The sequence below is a fragment of the Nerophis lumbriciformis genome, linkage group LG11, assembly GCF_033978685.3.
Source record: "Nerophis lumbriciformis linkage group LG11, RoL_Nlum_v2.1, whole genome shotgun sequence".
NCBI classification, from domain to species: Eukaryota; Metazoa; Chordata; class Actinopteri; order Syngnathiformes; family Syngnathidae; genus Nerophis; species Nerophis lumbriciformis.
In genome coordinates, this window is record NC_084558.2 from 6,925,735 (window position 1) to 6,933,069 (window position 7,335).

Sequence of the window (7,335 nt, forward strand, 5' to 3'; positions counted from 1 at the left end):
ATAAAATATGGCGGCAGCGTCAACAATGGAGCTTGGTGGTGGGAAACCATCCATCCATCCATCCATTTTCTACCGCTTATTCCCTTTGGGGTCGCGGGGGGCGCTGGAGCCTATCTCAGCTACAATCGGGCGGAAGGCGGGGTACACCCTGGACAAGTCGCCACCTCATCGCAGTTTGGACATACTTTAAATATAATCCATCAGTAAGAAAAAACAAATACACTCGAGAGCAGGGGTGTCAAACTCAAATACAAAGTGGGCCAAAATTTAAAACTGAACAAAGCCGCAGGCCAAGGTTGAACAAATTAGCCTTTTAATAGGGACCCAAACAAGTTTTGCATTGAATATTGAACAAGCAAGGCTTATATAACTTTATAGTGACATGCAAAATCGAGTTTCAAATAATAATAATAATAATAAAAAAATATCAATGGCATATCAAATACAATTTAAATACAAATTGAATGCCTCTTTTCTATTTGCAGCCTTCTGAGGTAAATAACAACATTAACTTTTTCCACAGGCTAATAAATTTGAAAATAAAATAACAATGAATAAAACAACCATTCAGGACTTTAAACTGCTCAGTTTGCAACACACTGATCTAATCTGATGTGCCCAAGCCAGATACCTGGTATCTTTTCTTGGATGCTAGTTCATTAATGTCGGGGCTCAGGAATTGAGCTGAGGCAACCTTCATTATCGAGCGAAGGTGTTCATCAGTCATTATATCTCGTCCACCCGGACCACAGTCTTGGGGGCGTGCCTTAAATGCACTGCCTTTAACGTACTCTACGAGATATCGGCACTTCCGCTTTTCATCCGTTCTAACATCGTTCAGACTCACTGTGCGGCTTCTGTACGCACACACGAGTGAATGCAACACATACTTCATCAACAGCGATACAGGTTACACTGAGGGTGCCAGTATAAAAAACTTTAACACTGTTAGAAATATGCGCCACGCTGTGAATCCACACCAAACAAGAATGACAAACACATTTCAGGAGAACATCCGCACCGTAACACAACATAAACACAACAGAACAAATACCCAGAATCCTTTGCAGCACTAACTCTTCCGGGATACTACAAAATACACCCCCGCTACCACCAAACCTCCCCCTCCCACACACACACACACCTTGTAGCGTCCCATTAGCCAAGTTTGTACTTCCGCCTTTGTGCGCTTTTTTGTTTATTCCTTTTGTTAGTGTTAAAATAAATATGTCCTTACCCTCACGCCATGTCCGATTCAGCTTTACTTGCATCTCGGGAAAACAAAACCCTCACAGTCCACGTACTGACACTACTTTTGTGTGTGTTCATCAATCAATCAATCAATCAATCAATCAATCAAAGTTTATTTATAAAGCCCTTAATCACAAGTATCTCAAAAGGGCTGCACAAGCCACAATGGCATCCTTTGCTCAGATCCCACATCAGTTCATTTGTTGATAAATGTTAATTTTTTTTAAATAAAATACCTTTTTTATGTAACATTTAACCGTGAGCTAATAATATTAACTTTGCTGTCCAGTTTATATATTTAGTTTTCTTACACTTTTGTGTCTCATTTGCAAGTATGCATTCCTTTCAGTTTGGCCTAGGTGAGTTGCTGTAGTCAGGAAGTGGCCTTTTCCATTAGGTTGAACGTGTCAGTCTTTTGTTGAGTAATGCAAAGTGTTTACACTAGGGCTGTCAAATGATTAATTTTTAAATCAGATTAATCACATTTTGGAATTTGGATTAATCATGATTAATCACAGGCGATTACTTGTTTGCCTAGTCAAAATTTGCTTAAGAAAAGATCCCAATATTTGTACACAAATGTCAGAATGTCATCCAGGAACGTTTTTAAATGTTTAACTTGAATGCACGCCATACATTTGCACAAAAATTGGAAACAGTTTTATCCAAAGTTCTTTCAGGCTGTATTTGGGAGTGAACTTTGCGAGCGATCACACCATTCATCACTCATTTTGTACAAACGTACAAATGTTTGTATACTGTACATTGATCTGATCACTGACCGTATAGCAGTTAAGGTAAGTGAGCTTGTAGACTCAAAATAAATTGCATGATTTAGTTAAGTTTGCACATCTAACATCATATTTTTTTTGTGATTAATCACATTAGTTAAATTGCACTGATACCTTATACTTAAATTAATGTATTTATTACACACCAGCTGTTTGATTGTAATGTGCATCTTAGTTGTAGTTTTCATTACCAAATGTGGAAGTGTCAAATCGCCATGTATGTATGCAATGTTAATTAGTATAAAGCGAGCACATTTGGAAAATTGGAGCCTTACTTTTGAGTGCTGTCCATTAAGCATGTTTGCAATATGCTACTGTGGGATTTTACCTAAATTAGCATTCGATAGCACAGACGGAATTCGGTTGGTACCTTTAAAAGTACCGAATTTAATACACATCTCTACAAACAATTACTCGACAATTGGTATGCGATAAATGCAAAGAAGTAAGCTTAAAGTTTTCCACTTTACAGTACTACTGCTTCTAGTGCAAATGGGCTGCTCGCCCTCGCTTCAGACAGAAGTTAACTTGTTTGTACTAACGTCAGTTTATTATGTGTTACTGTTGTGTTAATGTTGTGTGTCTGACATCCATGGACATTTGGTTAGACAGCAAGTGTAAAATAATACATTGTCATGTTGACCCCTATTTAAGTGACAGTGTATAACTTGGAGGGAAATGTAGCATTTCAGATGTGTTGCCGGTCTCCATGTGTCTGAAGCAGACCTGGACAAATTACGGTCTGAGGGCCGCATACGGCCTGTTAAGATTCTCAATCAAACCCGCCGGATGTTCTCAAGTAACTTTTTTAGACCTTTAACATTGAAACTGTAGCCGCCATAATGATGTGCTGAGCTTTTTTCAAATTACCGTAAGTCTTGAACTATATAAAGTATTGTAATGGTTGGAATCTGCGCTTTTCAGTGATTTACGGGGTATTACGGTAATCTGCTTCATAGCAGCTCAGAAAAGGCACCAAGCAGTGTAGGCGGGGTTTTGTTTCCACAGAGTGTTTCCAGAGCGGCCATCCTGAAATACGGGTGTCAGGGACAGAGACGGAAACAGATTTTTACAATGAAGTTCTGCAGAAAAGTGATATATCAGATTGTAGGTGTTTTTTTTAACATTTATGTTCAATTTTCGCCATGCTTGTTGAATTTTTGTTGCGTTTTGCTTGATTGTAAAATATGTCAATTGAAACAAAAATTTAGCTGTTTGGCCACAATACCCAGCAATATGTTTGGAGGAGAAAAGGTGAGGCCTTTAATCTCAGGAACACCAATTCCTACCATCCAGCATGATGGTGGTAGTATTATGCTCTGGGCCTGTTTTGCTGCCAATGGAACTGGTGTTTTACAGAGAGTAAATGGGACAATGAAAAATAAGGATTACCTCCAAATTCTTTAGGACAACCTACAATCATCACCCCGCAGGTTGGGTCTTGTGCGCAGTTGGGTGCTCCAACAGGACAATGACCCCAAACACACGTCAAAAGTGGTAAAGGAATGGCTAAATCAGGCTAGAAATAAGGTTTTAGAATGGCCTTCCCAAAGTCCTTACTTAAACGTGTGGACAATGCTGAAGAAACAAGTCCATGTCAGAAAACCAACACATTTAGCTGAACTGCACCAATTTTGTCAAGAGGAATGGTCAAAAATTCAACCAGAAGCTTGCCAGAAGCTTGTGGATGGCTACCAAAAGTGCCTTATTGCAGTGAAACTTGCCAAGGGACATGTAACCAAATATTAAAATTGCTGTATGTATACTTTTGACCCAGCAGATTTGGTCAAATTTACAGTAGACTCATAATAAATTCATAAAAGAACCAAACTTCATGAATATTTTTTGTGACCAAAAATAAGAGTTGTAGAAATTATTATATATATATATATATATATATATATAGGCTTCTCTGAAGTTAGCTGCAGAGTGCAGACACACACAAGAACAAACAAACCCAGCAGTATGTTACATTCTCGGTTTGACCATTGCTCAAAAAGAAAGGTCCTAAAGCTCAAGTACGCGGTGGGTGCCAGTTATGTCTTATCTACTTTTATAATTGAATGTTTATTATTAAGCTATTTTTACATTTTTTGTAAATGTTTTTACTAAAGCCAGACCATAACCTTTTTCAGTTTTGTCAACTAAAACTAGACTAAACCTTTTTGAGTTTTTAATGACTGAAACTATCACATATGGAGATGTCTTTGTGATGCAGATAGTTGTTAACCTGACTCTCGCCAGATCCTTGCAGTTCGCTGAGCTCCACACAAGGATATGGGCTCGAGGGCAATGCAAACTCCTTCAAGATAGCAAAAAATAATTAACCAATCAGGATTGCCGGGCGGGATTTCATTAGATGTGACATAGCGCCGAAGCGACTGTTTGATTCAAACAACAATGGCGCCACGCAGTGAGGAGTCGCGTGCTGACATTGATTCTGCTATTGCAACTGTTTTGTCGAATCCATCGAATATTAATTCAGTAGTTTAGGAGCTGGGGTAACAGTACGTGTCGGGGGATGGGGACACAATTTCGATGGAGCCTGTCTGTCCCGTTTATGTGCGACAGACACCTTTGCACTCTCTGACAGGGGCGCCGAAAAGGGGGGGTAAAGGAGACGGATTCTAGGGGCCCATGATGGAGGGGGGCCCAGAGAGGCCCCTAATGATGATGAAATTATAATACAGAAAAAATAATGACACTGTGTTGGGGGCCCTGTAAAGATTCTTTTCATGGGGCCCAAAATCCCCAGCGGCGCCCCTGCTCTCTGATGTCGCTGTCGCCGAAGGAGATGACTGTTCAGAACTCGGTTCCTCTTCAGTTTTTAAAAGTGAACAGAGTGTCTTCGAGTTTCCCTATCAAGCGAAAGCACCGTAAGCATATCCGACACGGTCTCTCCCGAACGTTCAACAATTTCAAACCACTCTAACTATTCGCTCTGTCATTATCCAATATGTCGGCTGTTCTGTTTTGGATTCCCCAGCGTCGCTCTCATCAGCGTCACGGGTTGATTTCGGTGTGAGTGGTTGAAGTAGCACGTCATTCAAGATAACGGACAAGTGGTTTATCCAATCACATCAATCAATCAATCAATCAATCTTTATTTATATAGCCCTAAATCACAAGTGTCTCAAAGGGCTGCACAAGCCACAACGACATCCTCGGTACAAAGCCCACATACGGGCAAGGAAAAACTCACCCCAGTGGGACGTCGATGTGAATGACTATGAGAAACCTTGGAGAGGACCGCATATGTGGGTAACCCCCCCCCCCCCTAGGGGAGACCGAAAGCAATGGATGTCGAGTGGGTCTGACATAATATTGTGAGAGTCCAGTCCATAGTGGATCCAACATAATAGTAAGAGTCCAGTCCATAGTGGGGCCAGCAGGACACCATCCCGAGCGGAGACGGGTCAGCAGCGCAGAGATGTTCCCAGCCGATGCACAGGCGAGCGGTCCACCCCGGGTCCCGACTCTGGACAGCCAGCACTTCATCCATGGCCACCGGACCCGTGCCCCCCCCCCCCCCTCAAGGAAAGGGGGAGCAGAGGAGAAAAGAAAAGAAACGGCAGATCAACTGGTCTAAAAGGGGGGCTATTTAAAGGCTAGAGTATACAAATGAGTTTTAAGATGGGACTTAAATGCTTCTACTGAGGTAGCATCTCTAATTGTTACCGGGAGGGCATTCCATAGTACTGGAGCCCGAATAGAAAACGCTCTATAGCCCGCAGACTTTTTTTGGGCTCTGGGAATCACTAATAAGCCGGAGTTCTTTGAACGCAGATTTCTTGCCGGGACATATGGTACAATGCAATCGACAAGATAGGACGGAGCTAGACCGTGTAGTATTTTATACGTAAGTAGTAAAACCTTAAAGTCACATCTTAAGTGCACAGGAAGCCAGTGCAGGTGAGCCAGTATAGGCGTAATATGATCAAACTTTCTTGTTCTTGTCAAAAGTCTAGCAGCCGCATTTTGGACCAACTGTAATTTTTTAATGCTAGACATAGGGAGACCCGAAAATAATACGTTACAGTAGTCGAGACGAGACGTAACGAACGCATGAATAATGATCTCAGCGTCGCTAGTGGATAAAATAGAACGAATTTTAGCGATATTACGGAGATGAAAGAAGGCCGTTTTAGTAACACTCTTAATGTGTGATTCAAACGAGAGAGTTGGGTCGAAGATAATACCCAGATTCTTTACTGATTCGCCTTGTGTAATTGTTTGGTTGTCAAATGTTAAGGTGGTATTATTAAATAAATGTCGGTGTTTAGCAGGACCGATAATCAGCATTTCCGTTTTCTTGGCGTTGAGTTGCAAGAAGTTAGCGGACATCCATTGTTTAATTTCATTAAGACACGCCTCCAGCTGACTACAATCCGGCGTGTTGGTCAGCTTTAGGGGCATGTATAGTTGGGTGTCATCAGCATAACAGTGAAAGCTAACACCGTATTTGCGTATGATGTCGCCTAGCGGCAGCATGTAAATACTAAAGAGTGCAGGGCCAAGAACCGAACCCTGAGGAACTCCGCACGTTACCTTAACATAGTCCGAGGTCACATTATTATGGGAGACGCATTGCATCCTGTCAGTAAGATAAGAGTTAAACCACGACAAAGCTAAGTCTGACATACCAATACGTGTTTTGATACGCTCTAATAAAATATTATGATCGACGGTATCGAAAGCAGCGCTAAGATCAAGAAGCAGCAACATACAATGATATTTTTTTTACAAGGCCCCGCCTTCTGAAATACATCCCCTATTGAGAAGTCCCAGATCCTTGTGTGGAGCTCAGCGAAATACAAGGATCTGGCGAGAGTCAGGTTAGATAGTTGTACCTTCCACCTATTGTTTCGATTTCATGATGTTTTAGAGCAGGGGTGCTCATTACGTCGATCACGATCTACCGGTCGATCTCGGAGGGTGTGTCAGTCGATCACCAGCCAGGCATTAAAAAAATAGTCCTAAAAATGAGCGATCATAAATCTTCACTATGACGTCACTTTCGTCACTTGATTGACATTCACGGCACCCGAGGGTCTTCTGAGATGACGCTGGCTGCTGCCAGCTCATTAAAATTACCGACTGGAAGGCGAGAAACACTTTATTTCAACAGACTCTGGCGCCGTACCTGTCGTCAAAACTCCAAAGACCGACTGCACAGTTGCACAATAAAAGCTCTGCTTCATCCTGCCTGCGCTACCAAAATAAGAGTCTCAGAAAGCTGGCGTGCACAAGCTAGCAAGCTACGGAGTTTGCCGACAATGTATTTCTTGTAAAG

At 41.7% G+C, this 7,335-nt stretch overlaps 1 protein-coding gene across 1 annotated transcript in view; it reads right to left on the minus strand.

Moving 5' to 3' along the window:
• Window positions 1–7,335, minus strand: part of dcun1d3 (defective in cullin neddylation 1 domain containing 3) — a 140,678-nt gene that overhangs the window by 96,008 nt on the left and 37,335 nt on the right. The window lies entirely within an intron of this gene.